The 16,198-nt window shown below is 41.8% G+C and overlaps 1 long non-coding RNA gene across 1 annotated transcript in view; it reads right to left on the minus strand.

The window, feature by feature from the left end:
* LOC309527735 overlaps positions 1–9,422 on the minus strand; it is a 52,939-nt gene extending 43,517 nt beyond the window's left edge. The window contains exons 1-2 of the long non-coding RNA XR_014217317.1: positions 9,299–9,422; positions 7,608–7,742 (exon numbers count right to left, since the gene is read on the minus strand). This is a non-coding gene — a long non-coding RNA (uncharacterized lncRNA). The remainder of the gene's footprint in view (positions 1–7,607; positions 7,743–9,298) is intronic.
* Positions 9,423–16,198: the final 6,776 nt, after the last annotated feature.

The raw sequence follows: 16,198 nt of genomic DNA on the forward strand, positions 1-16,198 counted from the left end.
CAAATCACCTCCCCCCCCCCTTATTTCTTCATTTCTGAGACTTGGTATTCAGAACTGGAACTGAGCTTCTGGGATAGGAGATTTGGTGCCCCCGTCCCTCAGGTAACAGAAAAAAAACAACCGCGAAAAATGTAAAGTTTGTGTTTTGGTTATATGACTAGTTTTAGGTGCAAGTATTCAGGATTCGCTGTGGCTTTTTCTATTGCAAAGTCAGTGAGCTAATATTACAATCAGTTTGTGCTCACCTTAAGCACATCAGCATTCACAATCCAAATCATTTGCAAGCTAATCAATACCAGTTGCATCTTTCTGATATTAGTTTTGCTGAGTAGGACATCTGGGATTAGACACATGAAAATTATAGAAGTGCCACAATTCAATGCAAGTAATGTGCTTTTTATCAGGAGACCCCCAAATTCAATCTGGTTAATTTGTTTCTAGTTAAAACCATTTGGGGTAGTAGGATTGGGAGAGATCTCTGTCAGAGGCCCTGGGGAGCAGCTGCCACTCAGTACTGGGATGGACCAAAGTGCGGATAAGGCAGGTCCCTATGTTTGTTAATTGATATGGAGCAACTACCACTGTTGTATTCTATTTTCACCAACCCAAACATCATTTAGAATCACTGTTCCTGACATAGAAATACATTCACAACAAACAGAAAGGTCAAAAGAGAGAGCTGAGTGGTGTCAGAGAGGATATGTTCACATTAGTGGCTTAAAATGCAATGAGGTCGTATCCCCTGCTGCATGTGCTCATAGATAACAGATGTCTAAAATGTATGCACATCACTTTAACACCTACTTTTTCAAATTGGATGGGAGCTGGTTTGAGGGGAAACCCATCTAGCAGCAGTATTTCTCAAGAAACTACAGTTGTACTGTGGAAGTCAAATGGAATCCATTCGACAAGTCCTTTCAACTTCCAAAACATTCAAAAACCAAATTGTGGCTTCTGATTGGCTGCAGGAAGCTCCAGTCGAACATTCGGCTTCTAAAAATAGTTCGCAAACCAGAACAGTCACTTCCGGGGTTGCGACGTTTGGGGGCCAAAACGTTCAGGAACTAAGCTGTTCGAAAACCAAGGTACAGGATTTGTAAGGATTATGGCTAACACCTTGTGTACTCCAGCAAGGGGAATGCAATGGAGCTGGAGTAAAGGGTAAGGTGTACATCGGCAGAGTCTACTTTGGGCTGTGGTGAATGGAAGAGAAATTCTGCAGGCAACAACCTGAGCTGAGAACTTTGTCTGGCCTCTGGAGTCAGCCACGCCTGATAATGGCTTCAGTCCCAATAACAGAGATCAAGGCCTAAGAGATAAAAATTCAAAGGCCATCTGAGAGTGGATCAACTTGACTTCCTTTTCTAATATGAGGTAATTTTACGTAGTCAAATGGTAGCAGAGGTCATCACAGAACAAACTCTAGTTGAAATGAAGACTTTTCTGAGGTTTCTTGGGATCAGTATGCAGCGCTTAATTCTTGCTCTTAAATTCTGCATACTATACTGCATAAAAGATAGTCATTTTTAGAAGTGACTTGAAGGGCAGCAATGACCCTTCTGCTTATTTTATTACACCACTTTTGCTCCACATAATTACTTACCAGATGTTCATGGTACGTTTTGGCTGTTCCCTTTAATCCACAAAATAAATTCTGGGTGTGGGGCAAAATTTTCTTCCTGAGACCATTGTCATAGACAGAGGCAAACGCACGGTTTTAGTTCTTTTCTATATTGTACTTTAAAATGCATTTACACTGGTTCTGCCCTTGTGAAAAGACCAAATAAGTAAAAATATAACAGCCACTACAGGGTATAGAACATCCTTTGAGAATACAAGGAGACATTCTATTGATCCTAGGCAAAAAAGGAAACCCTGACCATAATGAATAGCTGTCATGCAAATGTTTACATCTCAAAATCTAAAACAAACTGAGCTCATACTCTGATCCAATAACTTAGCTGACCGGAGTCAGCAAATGCAATCTATATGTGCTCCAAAGGATATGCAGACAAGTGTGGTAAATGCTGAAGAAGAGACACAGAATATACCCAGCAGCTCATCCATTGCTGCACGCAGATTTTTTAATTTTATTTTATTTATTGAATTTATATACCGCCCTATACCCAGAGGTCTCAGGGCGGTTCACAGAAAAGATGGCAATATATAACATCAAAATAAAAACAATAACCCAATAACACCCCCCCCAAAAAAAGCCGCATTTTGAAATGGTATAGGATGTTGATCTGGTCAACCAAAGGCCTGGTTAAAAAGGAACGGTTTTGTCTGGCGCCTAAAGGTGTATAATGAAGGCACCAGGCAGACTTCCCTGGGGAACCACTATGCAATTGTCCTAATTGTAGATCCTTAAGCACTGTTTCTCTGCAAACATGCACGTGGCCTGCCAGTGCTCCCATGGTGATCTGAATCAAGGCAAGCCACTTCTTACTGTAATAAAAAAGGAGAAAGAAATTGGAGAAGAGAAGAAGAAGAGGAGGAGGAGGAGGAGTTTGGATTTGATATCCCGCTTTATCACTCCCCTTCAGGAGTCTCAAAGCGGCTAACATTCTCCTTTCCCTTCCTCCCCCACAACAAACACTCTGTGAGGTGAGTGGGGCTGAGAGACTTCAGAGAAGTGTGACTGGCCCAAGGTCACCCAGCAGCTGCAGGTGGAGGAGCGGAGACGCGAACCCGGTTCCCCAGATTACGAGTCTACTGCTCTTAACCACTACACCACACTGTCTAGAGACATGTGGGATTTGTGGGATTCCTTGGGAGCTTCACTACTTTTCTCTTCATCCCTCTTCCTTGTGAAGACACAGTGCAAGGTAGATAGCCCATTTACCAAATGTGCACCAATGCCCTGGCATAGATCCAAAAACAAAAAACAAAACACCCTTTGCCATTTCTGTATCCCATTACCCATTGCTTTAACACCCTCTTCTAGGGTCTGCAGACAAGACAAGGTCAAGAATGCTGGTTGTTGCAGAGAATGCCCTTTCCTGGGCTGCCATCACCCTGAGCCTCTGAGGGCAAAGGAAAAACTAAGAGGGCACCCTCTGCAGATTGAGACGGCACCTGAGATGGTACCTGTAGGTAACAAGACAGTAATTCAGGTATTGGAGACCTGAGTCATTTAGTTGTTCTACACAGATTCACTATTTTCATGTAAATTTCATGCATCAAGGGGCAAGGAAACGTAGTACACAGTGTTGGTCTGTTATTCTACCCATTTTGTAAATGTGCTCTTTCTGTCTCATTTTCTTCCTAACAAACCAAAAGGCCATGGTTGTACATTGCATATTTTTATTTTGCCACTCCAGGTAGTACAGCTGAGTTTTCCTGCACCTATTGCAAGCGCAACCTGTCTCGCTGGCAACTCAGAAATACCCTCCTGCACAGTTCACGTATTTTCCTCCCTTGGCTCGCCATTCCCATCAGCTGTAACAAGGCCTTAGGATGTCTGCAATTAACACATCTATAGGAAAGGCTCAAAGGAGATGCACCTCCAGAAGATATGATGTAGGCATTGTAACACAGGCTTTCTGTGAATGACTGGTTTCTCTGCCCTGAAGGCATGAGTCCAAGTGACTTCTGTGAAGGCACCTTGCCATTTCAACAGATGGACATGAGGGTAAGTAGCCAAGCAGCTATGTCTGGGCATCAGGCGCAGGCAATGAGCACCTGATTCCTAGCCAAAAATGCAGTGGCGGCTGTTTGACTTTGCTTAGCAAGCTAAGGTTCAGCTAGTATGTCATTCCTAATTAAAGTTAGGGATAGTTTCTTTTTTTTTAAGGGATACGTTTTAATGCTGCAAAATCCAATGTCTGCATCAAGCCTAGGACACCTTTTTAAATGTGTTTTTTATTAAAATTTCTTGGTTTACAAAGGTATGTGCAATGTCTCTTTTTTCAAGTTACATTTTCTACAGGTCAGTTTCATTTGCTGAGAGGTGCTTTCAGGATATCCACTGTGATATTTCCCCAACCATTTCTCAAGTGTGTGTGTGTGTGTGTGTGTGTGAGAGAGAGAGAGAGAGAGAGAGAGAGAGAGAGAGAGAGAAGTATTTGTGGATAGTGGAAATAGGGTGATCCTTTATGCAATCCATAAATTCCAATTTGTGGCTCCCTCTCGTTTTAGCCAAGTCATGGCCTTTAGGTTTCTAAAAAAAAACCTATCTATTATAATTATAATTATCTATTATTTGGGCCAAAGCCGAGAGGACGCTCAGTTGTGGATATGCATGGAAGCGAAAGGAAAGTCCAATGCTGTAAAGAAAAATATTGCATAGGAACCTGGAATGTAAGAACCATGAACCTGGGTAAGTTGGATGTGGTCAAAAATGAGATGGCAAGAATAAATATTGACATCCTGGGCATCAGTGAGCTAAAATGGACGGGAATGGGCGAATTCAGTTCGGATGACTACCATATCTACTACTGTGGGCAAGAAACCCGTAAGAGAAATGGAGTGGCCCTCATAGTCAACAAAAGAGTGGCGAAAGCTGTACTGGGATGCAGTCTCAAAAATGATAGAATGATCTCGATACGAATCCAAGGCAGACCTTTTAACATCACAGTAATCCAAGTTTATGCACCAACTACTGGTGCTGAAGAAACTGAAATTGACCAGTTCTATGAAGACTTACAAAACCTTATCGAAGTGACACCAAAGAAGGATGTTCTGCTCATTATAGGGGATTGGAATGCTAAAGTAGGGAATCAAGAGATAAAAGGAACAACTGGCAAGTTTGGCCTTGGAGATCAAAACGAAGCAGGGCAAAGGCTAATAGAGTTCTGTCAAGAGAACAAGCTGGTCATCACAAACACGCTTTTCCAACAACACAAGAGACGACTCTACACATGGACATCCCCAGATGGGCAACATCGAAATCAGATTGATTATATTCTCTGCAGCCAAAGATGGAGAAGCTCTATACAGTCAGCAAAAACAAGACCTGGAGCTGACTGTGGCTCAGATCATCAGCTCCTTATAGCAAAATTCAAGCTTAAACTGAAGAAAGTAGGAAAAACTACTGGACAGGTAAGATACAATCTAAACCAAATCCCTTATGAATACACAGTGGAAGTGAGGAACAGGTTTAAGGATTTAGATTTGCTGGACAGAGTGCCTGAAGAACTATGGATGGAGGCTCGCAACATTATATAGGAGGCAGCAACTAAAACCATCCCAATGAAAAAGAAATGCAAGAAAGCAAAGTGGCTGTCCAACGAGGCCTTACAAATAGCGGGGGAGAGAAGGCAAGCAAAATGCGAGGGAGATAGTGAAAGATACAGGAAATTGAATGCAGATTTCCAAAGAACAGCAAGGAGAGACAAGAAGGCCTTCTTAAACGAGCAATGCAAAGAAATAGAGGAAAGCAACAGAACGGGAAGAACCAGAGATCTGTTCAAGAAAATCGGAAATATGAAAGGAACATTTCGTACAAAGATTACCATAATAAAGGACAAAAGTGGTAAAGATCTAACTGAAGCAGAAGACATCAAGAAGAGGTGGCAAGAATACACAGAGGAATTATACCAGAAAGATATGGATGTCTCGTACACCCCAGGTAGTGTGGTTGCTGACCTTGAGCCAGACATCCTGGAGAGTGAAGTCAAATGGGCCTTAGAAAGCACTGCAAATAACAAGGCCAGTGGAAGTGATGGTATTCCAGCTGAACTGTTTAAAATTTTAAAAGATGATGCTGTTAAGGTGCTACACTCAATATGCCAGCAAGTTTGGAAAACTCAGCAGTGGCCAGAGGATTGGAGAAGATCAGTCTACATTCCAATCCCAAAGAAAGGCAGTGCCAAAGAATGCTCCAACTACCGCACAATTTCACTCATTTCACATGCTAGCAAGGTTATGCTTAAAATTCTACAAGGAAGGCTCAAGCAGTATGTGGACCGAGAACTCCCAGAAGTGCAAGCTGGATTTAGAAGAGGCAGAGGAACCAGAGACCAAATTGCAAACATGCGCTGGATTATGGAGAAAGCTAGAGAGTTCCAGAAAGACATCTACTTCTGCTTCATTGACTATGCAAAAGCCTTTGACTGTGTTGACCACAGCAAACTATGGCAAGTTCTTAAAGAAATGGGAGTGCCTGATCACCTCATCTGTCTCCTGCGAAATCTCTATGTGGGACAAGAAGCTACAGTTAGAACTGGATATGGAACAACTGATTGGTTCCAAATTGGGAAAGGAGTACGGCAAGGCTGTATATTGTCTCCCTGCTTATTTAACTTATATGCAGAATTCATCATGCGAAAGGCTGGGCTGGATGAATCCCAAGCCGGAATTAAGATTGCCGGAAGAAATATCAACAACCTCAGATATGCAGATGACACAACCTTGATGGCAGAAAGTGAAGAGGAATTAAAGAACCTTTTAATGAGGGTGAAAGAGGAGAGCGCAAAATATGGTCTGAAGCTCAACATCAAAAAAACGAAGATCATGGCCACTGGGCCCATCACCTCCTGGCAAATAGATGGGGAAGAAATGGAGGCAGTGAGAGATTTTACTTTCTTGGGCTCCATGATCAGTGCAGATGGTGACAGCAGTCACGAAATTAAAAGACGCCTGCTCCTTGGGAGAAAGGCGATGGCAAACCTAGACAACATCTTAAAAAGCAGAGACATCACCTTGCCAACAAAGGTCCGTATAGTAAAAGCCATGGTTTTCCCAGTAGTGATGTATGGAAGTGAGAGCTGGACCATAAAGAAGGCTGATCGCCGAAGAATTGATGCTTTTGAATTATGGTACTTTGGCCACCTCATGAGAAGAGAGGACTCCCTGGAAAAGACCCTGATGTTGGGAAAGATGGAGGGCACAAGGAGAAGGGGACGACAGAGAATGAGATGGTTGGATGGTGTTCTTGAAGCTACTAGCATGAGTTTGATCAAACTGCGGGAGGCAGTGGAGGACAGAAGTGCCTGGCGTGCTCTGGTCCACGGGGTCACGAAGAGTCGGACACGACTAAACGACTAAACAACAACAACTATCTATTGTATTGTTGTTTTCGTTTCAACTATTTACTTGTCTTTTTACCTTGTATTTTATCCTACGAACCGCCCTGAGATATTGTGATAAATGGCAATATAAAAATCTAATGAATAAAATAATATGCCCCCCTTTGCCCCCTTGCCCCCTATACTTTGAGCACTGCTTAGACACATCTAACTCTGCATGGTACTTAATTCCCACTGGATACAGTAGAAATCATTTCTGGCAAACTTGCAAAGGGACAACCTATTGGTTTTAGTAGAACTACTTATCAGATTGGTTTGTCCCTTGTAGTTTAGGGGCTGCTGTATACATTAGCTATGTACATTTTTTCAGACATCTATAAACTGCCTGTGTTTGTTGTACAATTTTGCCTTCGCTCAGGCAGCCACTCTCTTTGTTATCATGCTAATTTACATCAGCTTTGAGAACACTTTTAATAAATGAGCCAAGGCTACACCTGTGACAAAATTAATCAGATGAATGTTGGAAGATATTGGAAAAATATTATGTGACCGGCGTATAGCCTTGTATTGATTACCGGCCTTCCAGTATCTCAGGACTCAAGATCAATAAGTATAAACCCATAGTTTTATGCCTACCTGATTGCTTGCACAGCATATTCCCTGGCAGAAATATTAGACCTTGTTGAGTCAAATCCTGTCAAAGTCAATGGAAGTCCTTTCACTGACTTTCAGGGTCAGGTCACATTAACCTCTGGAGTTTGGACAAACACCCTGCAGTCCAATAATCAAAAGAAAACCAAGTTGTTCTGCTATCACCATCTGAACCTATCTGCCATCTGGATTAGGAGATGAACTGCTGCCATTGTGAGAGCTATGCTAGAAAAAAAAAGTAAACGTATTTAACTCTCATACCTTTCTCTCTAACCAGGCAGCTAAAAAGGAAACAGATGGGGCTGAACACTTAAGGGGGATATATACCACACTGATAAGAAGTAACATGCAGTTTCTATTTTGGTAGTTAACTTAGAAAGTAGATGAGCAGTTATTTCTAGTGTGAAACCATTTTTTGTAGAAAAGCTATGAAAAATGGACATAAGAATGCTGACATGATAATAATACCAATGGTAAGAAACAGAGACAAGTCTACATCTTATGTACCTGAAGATTTTTTTAAAAAAATATTCAAGGTGAGACCAAGGGCCAGAAGTCAATAAAGGGCATCAAAGCACTGTAGGGGAATGAAGACAGATGACCAGGTGAATTCTGGAGGAAAGCTTCTGTCTGATGTAAAGTGATTCCTGAGACAATCTCAGAGTTTGTGGAATCTCACCCTTCAACAGGGGGACACGTGGTCTCTTGCCTAAGGGGTTCCAAAATCTTGAAGATAACTCTGCATTTTGAGTTCCCTGCATAGGAGATTCAAACCTTGAACCCTATCCACTCCAATCCAGTGCTTTCTCACCTAGTCCCTGTCATTAGAGACCTCTCAGGATGGCTCTGAGGAGAACATTTGAGACTCACAAAAGTCTGATTCAAAGCAGATGGGAGCTTGAAAAGCTCCTGACTTCTTCTCTGGCTCAAATGGCAATCTGAACTGAGGAACAATTGCCAGCTGATAAATACTTTGCCCTGCAAAGAAATATCTGTCTTCTAGCAGAGCGAAGTCATCGTCAGCCAAGGATCACAGGGGCTTGGGCAGCCCAGAAATCTAGTGCACTGACAACTCTGCCAGAGTGTGTACTGTAATCTCTGACTGCTAAAGCAGCTAACTCAGCCCAGCCTCAGAAATTTCCTGCCAGAGTCTCTGAGCCTGGTCTGGGTGTTTTAACAACACTGCAGGGACAAAAACAGAGCAGGGGTCAGGGGTGTGTGTGACCACAGTGGTCATAACATCCTGTCTGGATTTTTCAAAGGGTAGTAGTCTTAAGAAACCATTCACTAACTGCCACCACAGGGTCTTCTGAAAAACCACCCTGCCTGGAGACAAGGAGAGAAGAAAGAGAAGCATCTTGTTGTGCTATCGCTATCTAGCTCTCAGTAGTGGCTCCTCCCTTTTCTAACCGTCACCCACAGGAGATCCTGAGCAAGCATCTTGCCCTTATGGGAGGGAGAAGCAAAAACAGTCTTTAAAAAAAGTTTTATTTCCCCTGTTTTATCTTGTTTTGTTGTATTGTTACTGGTGCATAGTGTTCCAATCGTATCATGTAAACTACTTTGTAAGGTCTGCCTGACCAGTGGCATATAAATGCCATGGATAAATATTAAAATTAATGAAGCTATCTTAAGATTTACTTTCACCACACATTTGCCCTGGTTTTGTTCATTACCCATTGGTAGGAAATGGGGTGGTTTATTTCTCACAACATCTGACTTGCACTCTTTGTTTCCACAGAGATGGACATAAAACAATGGTGTCTCCCCCTCCTGTACACTTTTATTTATAAAGTGTTTAGAATCTAGAAAAAAAGAAATAAAATGCTTTAACTATAAGGACAGTATTAATTGTAGAAACTAAATTACAGCTGAGACAGAGGCTGTGCTTAGTAATAAAAGTAAAGAAACAAATCACCCACCATGGTCAATGAAACTGATATTATCTGCTTATTTAAGGTATATTTTAGCTTATTGGTTCCAATAAATCTGTGTAAAGTCTTATTTCCTGAGATACTGCTATCTCTTGCTACAGCAGACAGAGATTTTTTCTTCTTATTGCTACTGAGGTGTCCTGAAAAATTATGAGAATGTACTTGGAAATGTGGCCATAAAGTGAGGCAAGGGCTGAAGAGATGTGGTAGTGCTAGGCCAGGTGTGGGGAACCTTCTCTCTGCACCATGTGAGCCAATTTTGACAGGTGGCTGGGTCCAACCACCTGTCTCTCATATGATGGGTAGTCTCAAAGTTGACCCATATGGATGGGTGGAAGTCTGCTTCCTTGACACATTCCCTGCAGGAAAAGCATTGCTGAAGCAGCACCCAGCAGCCCTAAACTCTCTGTTCATCATATGAGTGGAGGGTTCCCTCCTGCTCTCTGTAGGGGTACTATTTTGCCAGTAAGTTCCTCACAGGGAATGCAATGCCAAAGCAGCACTCAGCAGAATGAAACTCTGGTGAGCAGAGACTTCAGTCCTGCTCTCTGGAGGATGTGAGCAGGATTCTGCTTCCTCATCAATGGCGAATGGGTGATTAAATACTGCTGCTTTGGTTACATGCAAGTGCAGCTAAACCCACTGATGCCAGCTGACTGATTGGCATCATGGGCTAAATTTGATCCCCTGGTGAGCGTGTGGGCCACAGGTTCCCCATGCCTGTGGTTGGCCCAACATATCTGTCCTGTTCCCACCCAGCTTTGCTTCATATTGGCCCCAGCCTGGACTGGAGTATTTCAAAAATATGTCCCCCTCCCAGGAAGAAACCTCAAAGCATAAAATAGAGGCTAGTAGACCTAACTCAGAACCTGATGGCTCATAGGTAAAGTCAGGGCACTCTTGATTAGATCCGGGGTGGGACTAAAGCAGAATTTGGCAGGTTAGGTTACCATCCTGGCAGAATCCAGGAAATTATGGATGAGGCTAAGTCAAATCTGTGATTTGCTTCCTGTTGGGATATCGCGGAGTGGGGTCCAGAGGGAGCACACTTCCCCACCAGCAGGCAGCCACAGTCTGCCTGCACGCGTGACCCTGGGGTGCAGGGAAAACCCCCCCTCAGACAAACCACAAGCTGTCTAGAACATCGTCCCCTGTGTCTGACCTTTTGCGGTCTCAGCAGTCAGCAGTGTCCTGTCTGTAACCTTTTGTCCCTGAGACCTTTTGTCTCCTTCATCTTACACTGTGCAAGGGGAAAATGACACTGTGGAAACAGGTGCCAAAATAGCTTTGTACCACCCCATGATCTCGGGACGGAAGATGTGTAAAGGTCACAGCCCAAAATGTATCTGCCTGGCTTTCATATTCGTCTCAATAAAAGGAGGCTCCACAGGAATGGCAGCAGCTCGCTTCAGCCCACCTGTGTGCAGCTCACATGATGATCAACACCTGTCTTGGGCCTTCACTTCAGCTTCCATTTCAGATCCCAATACTGCTTACCAGGTATAGCCAGTTGGCCCAATAAAATATTGATAGCAATTCTATCATCCTCCAGTCCTGCCTCCTCCATCCTTTTTTTTATATATATATAAATATTTTATTAAGTTTCCACAATAAAAGACAAAGAAAATACAAAATCACAAAAAACAATACAATACAAAAATACAAACATTAAACACATCAAAAGAAAAAGAAAAAAGAGATAACAAAAAAAACCAAAAATTCCCTCTTTCTTAATTTCTCATCTTCAATTAGCTTATTTTCCGGACTTCCTCACATCTCCCGTTCTTATATCCCTTTTTTAAAAAATTATTTCAGCAAATTCATAACGTATTAATTTATCTCTTATTAATCCAATCTTACATTTTACTTTGTTGCTAGAGCCCCTGCAATTCATTTCAATGTCCTTAATTTTACAATATTTCTGCAAATAAGTTTTAAATTTCTTCCAGTCTTCCTCCACCGTCTCCTCTCCCTGGTCTCGGATTCTGCCAGTCATTTCCGCCATCTCCATGTAGTCCATTAGTTGCATCTGTCAATCTTCCAAGGTGGGTAGATCTTGTGTTTTCCAATGCTTTGCGATGAAAATTCTTGCTGCTGCTGTAGCATACATAAAAAAAGTTCTATCCTTCTTTAACACGGATTGGTCTACTATGCCCAGGAGGAAAGCCTCTGGTTTCTTCGGGAACGTATATTTAAATACCTTTTTCAGTTCATTATATATCATTTCCCAGAAGACCTTGATCCTTGGGCACGTCCACCAAAGGTGAAAGAATGTACCTTCAATCTCTTTACATTTCCAACATTTGTTATCGGGCAAATGATATATTTTTGCAAGCTTGACTGGGGTCATGTACCACCTATACATCATTTTCATAATATTCTCTCTTAAGGCATTACATGCCGTAAATTTAATCCCGGTGGTCCACAACTTCTCCCAGTCAGCAAACATAATGTTATGACCTATGTCTTGTGCCCATTTTATCATTGCCGATTTTACTGTTTCTTCCTCAGTATTCCATTTCAACAGCAGATTGTACATTCTCGAAAGTACCTTTACATTGGGTTCTAACAATTCTGTTTCCAACTTTGATTTTTCCACCTGGAAACCAATTTTTTTATCCAAGTTATACACTTCTATTATTTGAAAGTAATGTAGCCAGTCCCGCACCTTCTCCTTAAGCTTGTCATAACTCTGCAGTTTCAGTTTGTCACCCTCCTGTTCCAGAATTTCCCAGTATTTTGGCCATTTGTCTTCCATGTTAAGTTTTTTCAAGGCTTTAGCCTCCATAGGTGATAGCCATCTTGGAGTTTTATTCTCCAAAAAGTCTTTATACCTTATCCAGACATTAAACTGTGCTTTTCTGACAATATGGTTTTTAAATGCCTTATGCGCTTTTACCTTGCCATACCAAAGATATGCATGCCACCCAAATACATTGTCACTCCCTTCAAGATCCAAAACAACTGTATTTTCCAGAAGTAGCCATTCTTTCAGCCAGCAGAAAGCTGCTGCCTCATAATAAAGTTTTAAGTCTGGCAGGGCAAACCCCCCTCTGTCTTTAGCATCACTAAGAATTTTAAATTTTATTCTGGGCTTTTTGCCCTGCCAGACAAATCTAGATATGTCTCTTTGCCACTTCTTGAAACAGTCCATCTTATCAATAATTTGCAATGATTGGAATAAAAATAACATTCTAGGCAATACATTCATCTTAATAACAGCAATTCGATCCAGCAAGGAAAGCTTCAAGTTCGTCCAAATTTCTAAGTCTTTTTTCACCTCTGACCAGCATTTTTCATAATTGTCTTTAAAAATATTTACATTCTTAGATGTCATATTCACCCCCAAGTATTTTACCTTCTTTACTATTGTTAAATCTGTCTCATTCTGAAACCTTTCTCTTTCTATCGGTGTCAAATTTTTCTCCAAAACCTTAGTTTTCAATTTATTCAATTTAAAGCCTGCCACTTGACCAAATTCCTGGATTACTTCTAAGGCCCTCTTGGTACTAGGTATCGGCTCCTGTAATGTCATAACAAGATCATCTGCAAAGGCTTTAAGTTTGTATTGTTTAACTCCGACCTGAATGCCCTGGATCAGCTGGTCCCTTCTAATCATGTTTAAGAGAACCTCCAGGACTGAAATAAAAAGCAGTGGGGAAATTGGGCAACCTTGTCGTGTCCCTTTCTCTATTTTAAACTCTTCAGTAACCATGTTATTAACCTGTGTATCTGAAGAAGTGTGCATGCACACGAAAGCTCATACCAAGAACTAACTTAGTTGGTCTTTAAGGTGCTACTGGAAGGAATTTTTTTATCATGTTATTAACTATCACTCCATCCTTCCTTCACTTGCCCCTGGACTGATCTGGCCCTTCCTTCAAGCCTTTACTTAGATTTCTTTCCCTTTTTCCTTTTCTATACTAGATTACCTTCACTTGGCACTTGCTTCCTCCACAACTCATTTCTTATGCTCCCTCCATTCTAGCTTTCCCCATCTGCTGTATTTTCTGTATTCCTGCCCTGCTTTTCTTTTCTCTTTCCATCCATAATACTTTGAGAGAACCCATCTCTAGGTGTTCAGACGGGTGTGAGCAGAGGGACAGAATTCGTCTAAAGGGTCTGATAAAGCAATGACAGGGTTCAAACCTGCAGTTCCAGGATGGGAGGCCTTTCTTTGAGATGAGAGCTTTCTCCCTTTCTGCCAGCTATCCAATAGTCCCTCCTTCACCCAGTGAAGCGGTGCAGGAGCAGAAGGCAAACTCACTCACAAACAGAAGGCAGACTCACTCACAAACAAACTGGATCTATCTATCTATATATTTCATTCAAAACATGTACGAACCAAAGCCACTTGACCTCAATAAGAAGCGCCAAAGGCCCAAGCCAAAGGTGAGTATCATTGATGGCACTTGACTGACATCAGGGGGTGAAAGCCAACTTAAATAAGACACCCAGGAAGTGCAGTGGTTAATGGAGCTTTAGACCTGATAGCCATGACCCTGTTTCCTTTGAAAGGAGATACTTGTGTAGATTGAATCTCTAGGCACAAGGGAAGCACATATGTTTATGTTTACAGAACAGAGTACCTATGTTCGGAGAATAGCTCACTTCGGAGTTTAGTGCATCTATTACACTTGACAGCAAGAAATTGAATTCTTGAGCTGATATAATACAGGTCTCTGCTTGTTTTGCACTGGGGACAAGCAGGGGAAAGTACTTGTGGGCCCTACACAAAAAGGTCATCCACAATTCAAAAACTCAGAACGCATATGCCTAGAAAAGAGCTTGTGTAGAGGCCATAAAGAAAAAGCAGTTCTGACTTCACTTGAGAAATTTTCACAGCCCACTTCCAGCAGAAGCCCTTCAGATGCAGGGAAAGGAAGTATTGTGCTGAAGGCAAAAGTCTGCAATGGTTGTTTGCTGATTAATACTAGGCTTTAATATAGAAGACAGGCTCTACATCCTCGTTTTTATTAACATGCAATGGTGCTCCAAGTCTTTTTTCTAGGTGGCTAAATGTCAGGGCAGAGGAGCAGGCCAACTTTGTTCCATTATGGAGGAATGGCAGCTGCCAAAGGAATCTACAACCCTAAGGTCACATTTACACAATAACAAAACCCATGTTGGCAGGTTTGTGTCTCTTTGAAAGGGCTGGTGATAAACAGAGGAAGTTTTGGATCTGCTGGACAATTGGGTGACTTATAGATCTCAGTTTTCATTATGTTAAAACAAACCAAGCTTTTGTAGCCATTTTTGTTCTTGCCAGAAAACTTTGAAACATGATCAACATCTATTAATTGATTAAAAACAGCCACATCTAGAGATGAGTTTGGCTGGGACATTGGATGGAAGCAAGCTGAAGTTAGGAAATAATGGATTCAGGTAAAATGCAAAATATTTTGTGTAGACTTTAGATCATCTTGGTTTTACTTCGGACAACATCGTGTGGGTCAAAACAATCAGGTGATCTGATGTGGAACATGGGTGATTGAAATTCCATTCCATACTCCCCTTGAGCTTTCCTTGCCAAATCAAGTATAGGCTTTTAAAGGGCAAATTCTCTATCTAGAGCTTCATATTTTTGCTTCAGTTCTTCACCTGCAAATGCAAGCTTCTCTCACCCAAAGGAGAGGTGAATGTTAAAGACTGTTTTCAGATAGGGTGAGAAGTAAATATAGGAGTTCATTAAGCAGTCAGTGTTTAATGCTGCAGTAGACAATTCAGAGATGTGAGAAGTTCAAATCAACTGGACTAATCCAAAAGCTCTGACAATGGTGGGCATAAACTCGTGTGCTTTATTAAATTGCTCATTTTGCCTGGTGATAGATTGATAACACTGGTCAACAACAAATTTGTTGTCTGCGTTTTTTCAGTTGATTTAGGATGAATCTGATGCGCTGAATCTAAAAATCACATTGATTTTGCTCAATCAGGTCAAGTTTTTGAGCTATGGCCACATGTCATTTTTTTTACATTTTTGTTCACATGTACCTTGTGTGGAGCATTTTAGAAGAAATTGGTGGGGGTAAAATGCCATGTCGAATAATTGTTTTGATTGGAAATGATTATTTTAATGACAAGAAGTATTCAGGTCCGATAGTTCTGGGTGATTATGTCGAAAAGGGATCAGTTTGAAGTCATAAAACCTCAAAATCTTCCATAAATTGGTGGACAACAGTCTGGCTTCACCAAGTACCCATGTTTTCTGTGCATGTGGGATAGTAGGGACTGTGCTCAGCATTACACGAAGAAGGACTGGCCTGTGCGGGAGGAATTGGTGCCTTGCAAAGAAAGGAACGTCATCAATGACCCTCTGGTGGACAGAGACAGAATACTCTTCCCACCGCTGCACATCAAGCTCGGCTTAATCAAGCAGTTCACCAAGGCTCTGGACAAGGATGGTGACTGCTTCACTTACTTGTGCCAGGCTTTTCCAGGATTGACCATGGAGTTCCAGGAGTTCCAAGAAACGGAAGTTCAAGCCCTGAAGTTTGAAAAGTGGTGAAGCAACATGCAATTTACGTGTACTTACCTTTATCAATGCCCAGCATTCAGTTTACAGTAAACCTGACCTGATGGAGAGAAACGGATGCCATTTCCTGATTCAGCAGTGCAAAAATACCCTAAATCAGTTGTAGA

Source organism: Podarcis vaucheri, assembly GCF_965113315.1.
Source record: "Podarcis vaucheri genome assembly, chromosome: 1".
NCBI lineage: Eukaryota > Metazoa > Chordata > Lepidosauria > Squamata > Lacertidae > Podarcis > Podarcis vaucheri.